Genomic DNA, 8,016 nt, shown 5'->3' with positions numbered 1-8,016 from the left:
CTCCCCGGCAACGGCGCCAGAAAATAGTCTTGATAACCCACAAGTATAGGGGATCATAACAGTTTTCGAGGGTTGAGTATTCAACCCAAATTTATTGATTCAACACAAGGGGAGCCAAAGAATATTCTCAAGTATTAACAGCTGAGTTGTCAATTCAACCACACATGGAAACTTAGTATCTGCAGCAAAGTGTTTAGTAGCAAAGTAATATGATAGTAGTGGTAACGGTAGCAAAAGGTAACAGTAGCAAAAGTAATGTTTTTTGGTATTTTGTAGTGATGATAGCAAAAGCAATGGAAAAGTAAATAAGTGAAGAACAATATATGGAAAGCTCGTAGGCAATGGATCGATGATGGAGAATTATGTCGGATGCGGTTCATCATGTAACAGTCATAACCTAGGGTGACACAGAACTAGCTCCAATTCATCAATGTAATGTAGGCATGTATTCCTAATATAGTCATACATGCTTATGGAAAAGAACTTGCATGACATCTTTTGTCCTACCCTCCCGTGGCAGCGGGGTCCTAATGGAAACTAAGGGATATTAAGGCCTCCTTGTAATAGAGTACCAGAACAAAGCATTAGCACATAATGATTACATGAACTCCTCAAACTATGGTCATCACTGGTAAGTATCCCGATTATTGTCACTTTGGGGTTAACATATCATAACACATAATAGGTGACTATAGACTTGCAAGATAGGATCAAGAACTCTCATATATTGATGAAAACATAATAGGTTCAGATCTGAAATCATGGCACTCGGGCCCTAGTGACAAGCATTAAGCATAGCAAAGTCATAGCAACATCAATCTCAGAACATAGTGGATACTAGGGATCAAACCCTAACAAAACTAACTCGGTTACATGATAAATCTCATCCAACCCATCACCGTCCAACAAGGCTACGATGGAATTACTCACGCACGGCGGTGAGCATCATGAAATTGGTGATGGAGGATGGTTGATGATGACGATGGCGACGGATTCCCCTCTCCGGAGCCCCGAACGGACTCTAGATCAGCCCTCCCGAGAGGTTTTAGGGCTTGGCGGCGGCTCTGTATCGTAAAACAACAATGAATCCTTCTCTCTGATTTTTTTCTCCCCGAAACCAAATATATAGAGTTGGGGTTGAGGTCGGAGGAGCTCCAGGGGGCCCACGAGGTAGGGGGCGCGCCCTAGGGGGGCAGGCGCGCCCCCACCCTCATGGACAGGTGGTGGGCCCCCTGGTCTTCATCTTTTGCAAGGATTTTTTATTATTTCTGAATAGATGTTCCGTGAAGTTTCAGGTCATTCCGATTTTTTTTGTTTCTGGACATAAATAACACCATAGCAATTCTGCTGAAAATAAAGTCAGTTCGGGTTAGTTCCATTCAAATCATGCAAGTTAGAGTCCAAAACAAGGGGAAAAAGTGTTTGGAAAAGTAGATATGACGGAGGCATATCACACGGCTATTTGAATAGATCATTTATAACCCTGCAGGGGTGTACTTCTTCACACATGTTTTCACCACTTAGCGTCTGCACACGATATGTGCTCGGCAGACTTCAAGCGAAAGCCGACGTGGGTGTAGACCACGACCTACACACAAGTCTCTAGTCCAGGTTTATCGCCTATTCGGGTTCCATCCGCGAGGAGATCCGGCCGAGGTTTCGCTCACAGCCCCAAACAATGTGTGTAGGGTTCCCGAGACACCAAACGGGAGCCCGGTACACTGTGCCATGGTGTATCTACTGCATCATAGCCCACCCCTAGGGCCAGCGCTACGCACGACCTCCAACACATATCCTACAAACACCAGAAACTAGTTGCAACTCCTGGACAGAGGACAATGGCGGTTAATAAGTCGAGCGGGGTCATATTTCAGGGCCCAACGTGTGGTAGTAGCTGTTCATGGATCACAAACACAGAACTCAGTTCTTGAGGACAGTTTCAGTGAGACAACCCACCATTTACTCCTACATGGCCTCTCACCGCTACCTTTACCAAATTGTGTTCACACACTTAGCTCTCAACAGTAAGACATGTTAATCACCATTCTAATTCATTCCCGATGAATCAGACCCGACTCAACTCTAAGCAGTAGCATGCATGACAAACAAGCATGAATGAGTTGGCACATCAGGGCTCAAACAACTCCTACTCATGCTAGTGGGTTTCATCTATTTGCTGTGGCAATGACAGGCCATGCAGAGGAAAGGGGTTCAACTACCGCAGCATGTAACAGTTGAATCGTTGTTGTCCTAATGTAGTAAAAGAGAGCAGAAGCGAGAGAGTGGGATTGTATTGGAATGAACAAGGGGGTTTTGCTTGCCTGGCACTTCTGAAGATAGTATAGTTCTTCATCGGTGTCATCGATCTCATCATTGAAACCACATTTATCGAGAGGGGACAAATACCGGCAACAAAGAAAGAAACACAATCAATGCAATGCACAATATGATGCATGATCATGACATGGTAAATTGAGTGTGTTGGGCTAATGCAACTACAACCATATAGGTTTGAGCTATTTTGAACCAAAGATTCAAAGTTCAAACTCATTTGTGATCTTAAATAGTGCCTTATCATGTTTTGCACTAAACAGCAAGTTAACTTGTTTAAACATGCATGAAACCAGTACAAACGGATAGATTGGATTTTTCTGATCATTGTTCATATATAACACTTTGCATTTGGAGTTACAGATTAATTTCTATGATTTTTGGAAGTTAGCCCTATTTTCTGGAATTTCCTGAATAAGGATAAATCCAGAAAATAATTAATTGCGTCAGCACTCCATCACTGTGACGTCAGCGGTCAACGGGGAGGGTCCGGGTCAAACCTGACCAGTGGGGCCCGCGTGTCAGTGTCACAGCTAATTAACAGAGTTAATTAGTGCTAAGTTAAATACTAACCTAAGTTAATTAGGGCGAGGGCCCACATGCCGGTGACTTATCTGGTTAACTAAAAGTTAATTAGCACTAGACTAAAATTAGCAGGGCTCTGGGCCCACTTGTCCGGACCCAGGGGAGGTCAACCCCCTGGTCAGTAGGGTCAAACCCGCCGGCGACTCGACGCCGGCGAGGCCCGAGACGGCGGGGCGGCTTGGAAAACGCCCACAGGGCACGGACGAGGCCGTTCTTGGACTCGTTGGAGAGCTCTTGTCGGCGCGCGTCAAGTGGTGGTGGAGGCGGGGCCTATGGTGGCCGGAGCCGATGACGGCGAGCTCCAAGGTGGTGGCCGGAGTTCGGGCAACGATGGGTTCGGTGCTACGATGCATGGGAGGAGGATCTGGTGGGCGCTATGGGCTCCTCGGAGTGCACTGAGTGCAGTAACACGCTCAGTTTGGATGGAGGCGAACCAAAACGACGACAGCGACAAGTCCGGCACCGGTGAGGTCTCGGTCTTGAAGGAAACGAGGGCTACGATGAGCTAATGGACATGGGAGTAGGGGTCGGTAGAGGAGCTCACGGCGAGTGCAGAGGTGGCCTCGACGTGCTCGGGGAAGCACCGGGGCGAGCGGGGCGGCGAGAGGGATCTCCGGCGGCCAGCGATGAAGATGATGAAGATGGCGTCGATGCAGGGCCTCCGGCGAGGCGTGGCTGGACGGGAAGGACGAGGGAGGCGTGGCGATGCTCGTGGACACGACGGGGAGGCGAGGGGAGCATGGAGGCTGCGTCTACGGCGTACGGCGGCGACGAGCTTCGCTCGGGCAGAGAGGGAGAGAGAGCAGAGGAGGGGGAAGATGTCGGGAGAGAGTGAGAGAGTTCCAGGGGGTGCGTGTCGCCGTCCAGGGCATCCAGAAGCTCAACGGAAAGCAGGAGGTGGCGGAGCGTGTGCTCGCGCGCGGCGGCCACGCGCGCGCTGTCCTCCTGGCGGGAGGTTGGTGATGACTGGCAGAGGCCAGTGGGCTGGGCCTCTGCTGGGCCGGGGTGGGGCACCGAGTAAGTGGCCCAGGTAGTCTCTCTCTCTCTCTGGTTTTCCTATTTTAGTTTTTGTTTTCTATTATTCTATAGTCTTTAGGGCTTTATTAAAAATACTTAAACAGATCCAAAAATCATGAAACTGTTCAATGCCACTGTTTGGAATATAACCAACAGCAAACATTTTAGTTTATGTGTATTTGAGCATTTAAAATATGTAATAGCATTTATATGCCCAAATGCAAATACTATATGATTTAATTTAGAGCCCAAATGTGCAACACCTCTTGTTATTTCTTCTAGCATTTTCCAGAAATGATGAACATTTTTGAAAGCCATTTGGATTCACTGAGAATATTTTAGTTGAACCTAGTGAATTCCTTTAGATGCTAGGGTTTAAACAATCCTCATTTCAAGTTCATTTGAAACTTAAACATGATGACACTCATGAGGCTAGCCTAGTGCATTTCCAAAAGCTAGGGATGTGACAACCGGTCCGTCGTCGTCGCTCAGCCACTCCGCTGTCATCAGAGTACAGCTCCAGCTGGGAGGCTACACCGCGGCGATGGCGCAGTCCCCGGCGTAGTGTAGTGCGCGTGGCGTCCCTATTGGGTGTGCGCGAAACACCCACCACACGCTCCGCCGCCGGTGCCCGTCGGCAGCTGTTGCTGGCGGCTGTTGCCGCCACACCACCGTCGAAAGCCAGGGCCATCGCCCGCTCTGCCGCCACGGCCCGAAGGCGGGAGATGGCCGTCATGGCTTCCACCCCACTGCCGGCCACTATGGCCATCACCCGCTCCGCCACCACGGCCCGAAGGCGGGAGGTGGTAGTCATGGCCGCCACTCCATTGTCAGCCGTTGTGGCCGCCAGCCCACCGTCGTCCGCCGGGGTCATCACCCGCTCCGCCACCGCTGCCCGAAGGTGAGAGACGGAGGTGGATTCCCGCACATGCGACAGCGACCTTGCGCGCTACACTGAGTTCCTGCAGGAGGAGGAGGAGCGCCTCGTTGAGCATGCAAAGAGCCTTACCGCTGCAGTGGCCGCGGCACACGCCTCCTCAGAGGCAAGGAATTAGAAGATCTACGAGGAGAACTAGCGCTTCGAGAGGGGTTGTTTGGAGCGCCAAAGGGCGTTCGAGGTGAGCGTCGCTGAAGCTGCATTAGCGGCAGGCACCGCATTGCGGTTGCCCACCTCGTCGGTAGGCTCCTCCTCCTGCGCCTCTTATTGAGCGCGCTCGGCAGAGGAGAGGCAGTCAGAAGTAGTACAAAGCCCCTAGTATTTAGGGGCTATTTTGTTCAGTTCATCTGACTATAGATGTGGTGGAACTGTACAATGTACTTAAAATTAGCTAGTATATATAGTTGAACTAGATATTTCAGTACGTGGTTGGCAACAATTGGGGAAAAGTTTGGTCGGTCTAGCTGTCGAGTTGAATTGTTTGTATAAATTAAGAACGACTACTTAATCTATGAATGAAATCTATGCTTAATTACTGAATTTTAGTTGCAAAAATTAGATACTGCTAGTGATTTTTAGCTTCATATTTTGACAAATCACAGTGTTACAAGAGTTGACAAATCTTACCAAATTGTTTGTACGTGGTTGCACATGGGTCATCCAAAATAACCATTTGTGTTGAAGGGATGCACAAATCCTGCGCTGCTCTCAATTTGCATACGGGTGTTCTATCAAAAACTTTTGCAATCAAGAGCTACAAAAATCCTGCTCGGCACATTTTCTCTTGGCTTCTTGGGGAAGCTGTCGGTTTGCATACAGGTGTTCTAACTAAAACCTTTGCGATGAGTGTTTCATATTTAAAAAGTGAATTAAACTACAGCTTGGGCGCCATTAATGGAGAGTATGCGAGCAAGGCGGGTGGTCATGGAGGTCAAAGGGCTTGCTTCCCAGTGAGACTGCGCAGCGTACAGCTCACATGCTTCTCGGTGAGCCTGTGCACTCGAGGACAGCTTGCATGCCTCTCGGTCAGCCTGCGCACTGGACGGTGCTCGCACGCCTCCCGTCCAGTCAAGGTCAAGCAGCTGTCCGCACGACACCTCCTACAGCCATTAAAATCAAGACACGTGGCATCACATGAATGGTTAATAGAATTTTGGATTTACTAGGATTTAAAAACCAGGCATCTCAATGTTATGTCGGCAATCAACGGTGCCCTGGTGTTTGAAATTCATCCTCATTTCTTGCATGGGACCTAAGCATGCACCCAAGGACACATATTTGATTTTTCAACCAATTTATATGCACTGGAGCATGTGCATGTAGTTCAAATTTGAATTATGCACATAAATGCATTGAAAACTCGGTTAATGCATAAAAATGTCCAAAGGAACCCCAAAAAATCACAAAAATTCACACAACACTCATGTTGTTCTATGTTGACATGAGAAAAAAATTGAAAGCAATAAGAGGCAATGGATATCGTTTCGTCCCCAAAGGTGTGACGTTCCCTACCGAAAACCATCATGCTTGTTGTGAGAAGCTCCGGTTTGTGAGAGGCATATACCCAAACCTGCCCCAAATGGGACAAAATTTGTACCACGGCATGTTGATGCCGCTCCATGATAGCATGCCAAGTTTCATGAATTTCAGACTAGTTTTGGATTTACTAGAATTTAAAAACCAGGTATCTCAATGTTTTGCCGGCAATCAACGGTGCCCCGGTGTTTGAAATTCATTCCCATTTCTTGCATGGGACCTAAGCATGCACCCAAGGACACATATTTGATTTTTCAACCAATTTATATGCACTAGAGCATATGCATGTAGTTCAAAATTGAATTATGCCCATAAATGCATTGAAAACTCAGTTAATGCATAAAAATGTCCAAACGAACCCCGAAAAATCACAAAAAATCACATAACACTCCTGTTGTTCTATGTTGACATGAGAAAAAAAATTGAAAGCAATAAGAGGCAATGGATATCGTTTCGTCCCCAAAGGTGTGACGTTCCCTACCGAAAACCATCATGCTTGTTGTGAGAAGCTCCGGTTTGTGAGAAGCATATACCCAAACCTGCCCCAAATGCGACAAAATTTGTACCACGGCATGTTGATGCCGCTCCATGATAGCATTCCAAGTTTCATGAATTTCAGACGAGTTTTGGATTTACTAGAATTTAAAAACCAGGCATCTCAATGTTTTGCCGGCAATCAACGGTGCCCTAGTGTTTGAAATTCATTCCCATTTCTTGCATGGGACCTAAGCATGCACCCAAGGACACATATTTGATTTTTGAACTAATTTATATGCACTAGAGCATGTGCCTGTAGTTCAAATTTGAATTATGCACATAAATGCATTGAAAATCAGTTAATGCATAAAAATGTCCAAACAAACCCCGAAAAAACATAAAAATTCACACAATACTCCTGTTGTTCTATGTTGACATGAGAAAAAAATTGAAAGCAAAAAGAGGCAATGGATATTGTTTCGTCCCCAAAGGTGGGACGTTCCCTACCGAAAACCATCATGCTTGTTGTGAGAAGCTCCAGTTTGTGAGAAGCATATACCCAAACCTGCCCCAAATGGGACAAAATTTGTACCACGGCATGTTGATGCCGCTCCATGATAGCATGCCAAGTTTCATGAATTTCAGACTAGTTTTGGATTTACTAGAATTTAAAAACCAGGTATCTCAATGTTTTGCCGGCAATCAACGGTGCCCCGGTGTTTGAAATTCATTCCCGTTTCTTGCATGGGACCTAAGCATGCACCCAAGGACACATATTTGATTTTTCAACCAATTTATATGCACTGGAGCATATGCATGTAGTTCAAAATTGAATTATGCCCATAAATGCATTGAAAACTCAGTTAATGCATAAAAATATCCAAACGAACCCCGAAAAATCACAAAAATTCACATAACACTCCTGTTGTTCTATGTTGACATGAGAAAAAAAATTGAAAGCAATAAGAGGCAATGGATATCGTTTCGTCCCCAAAGGTGTGACGTTCCCTACCGAAAACCATCATGCTTGTTGTGAGAAGCTCCGGTTTGTGAGAAGCATATACCCAAACCTGCCCCAAATGCGACAAAATTTGTACCACGGCATGTTGATGCCGCTCCATGATAGCATTCCA

The sequence above is a fragment of the Triticum aestivum genome, chromosome 3A (assembly GCF_018294505.1).
Source record: "Triticum aestivum cultivar Chinese Spring chromosome 3A, IWGSC CS RefSeq v2.1, whole genome shotgun sequence".
Taxonomy (NCBI): domain Eukaryota; kingdom Viridiplantae; phylum Streptophyta; class Magnoliopsida; order Poales; family Poaceae; genus Triticum; species Triticum aestivum.
Note: the sequence above shows the minus strand (reverse complement) of the source record.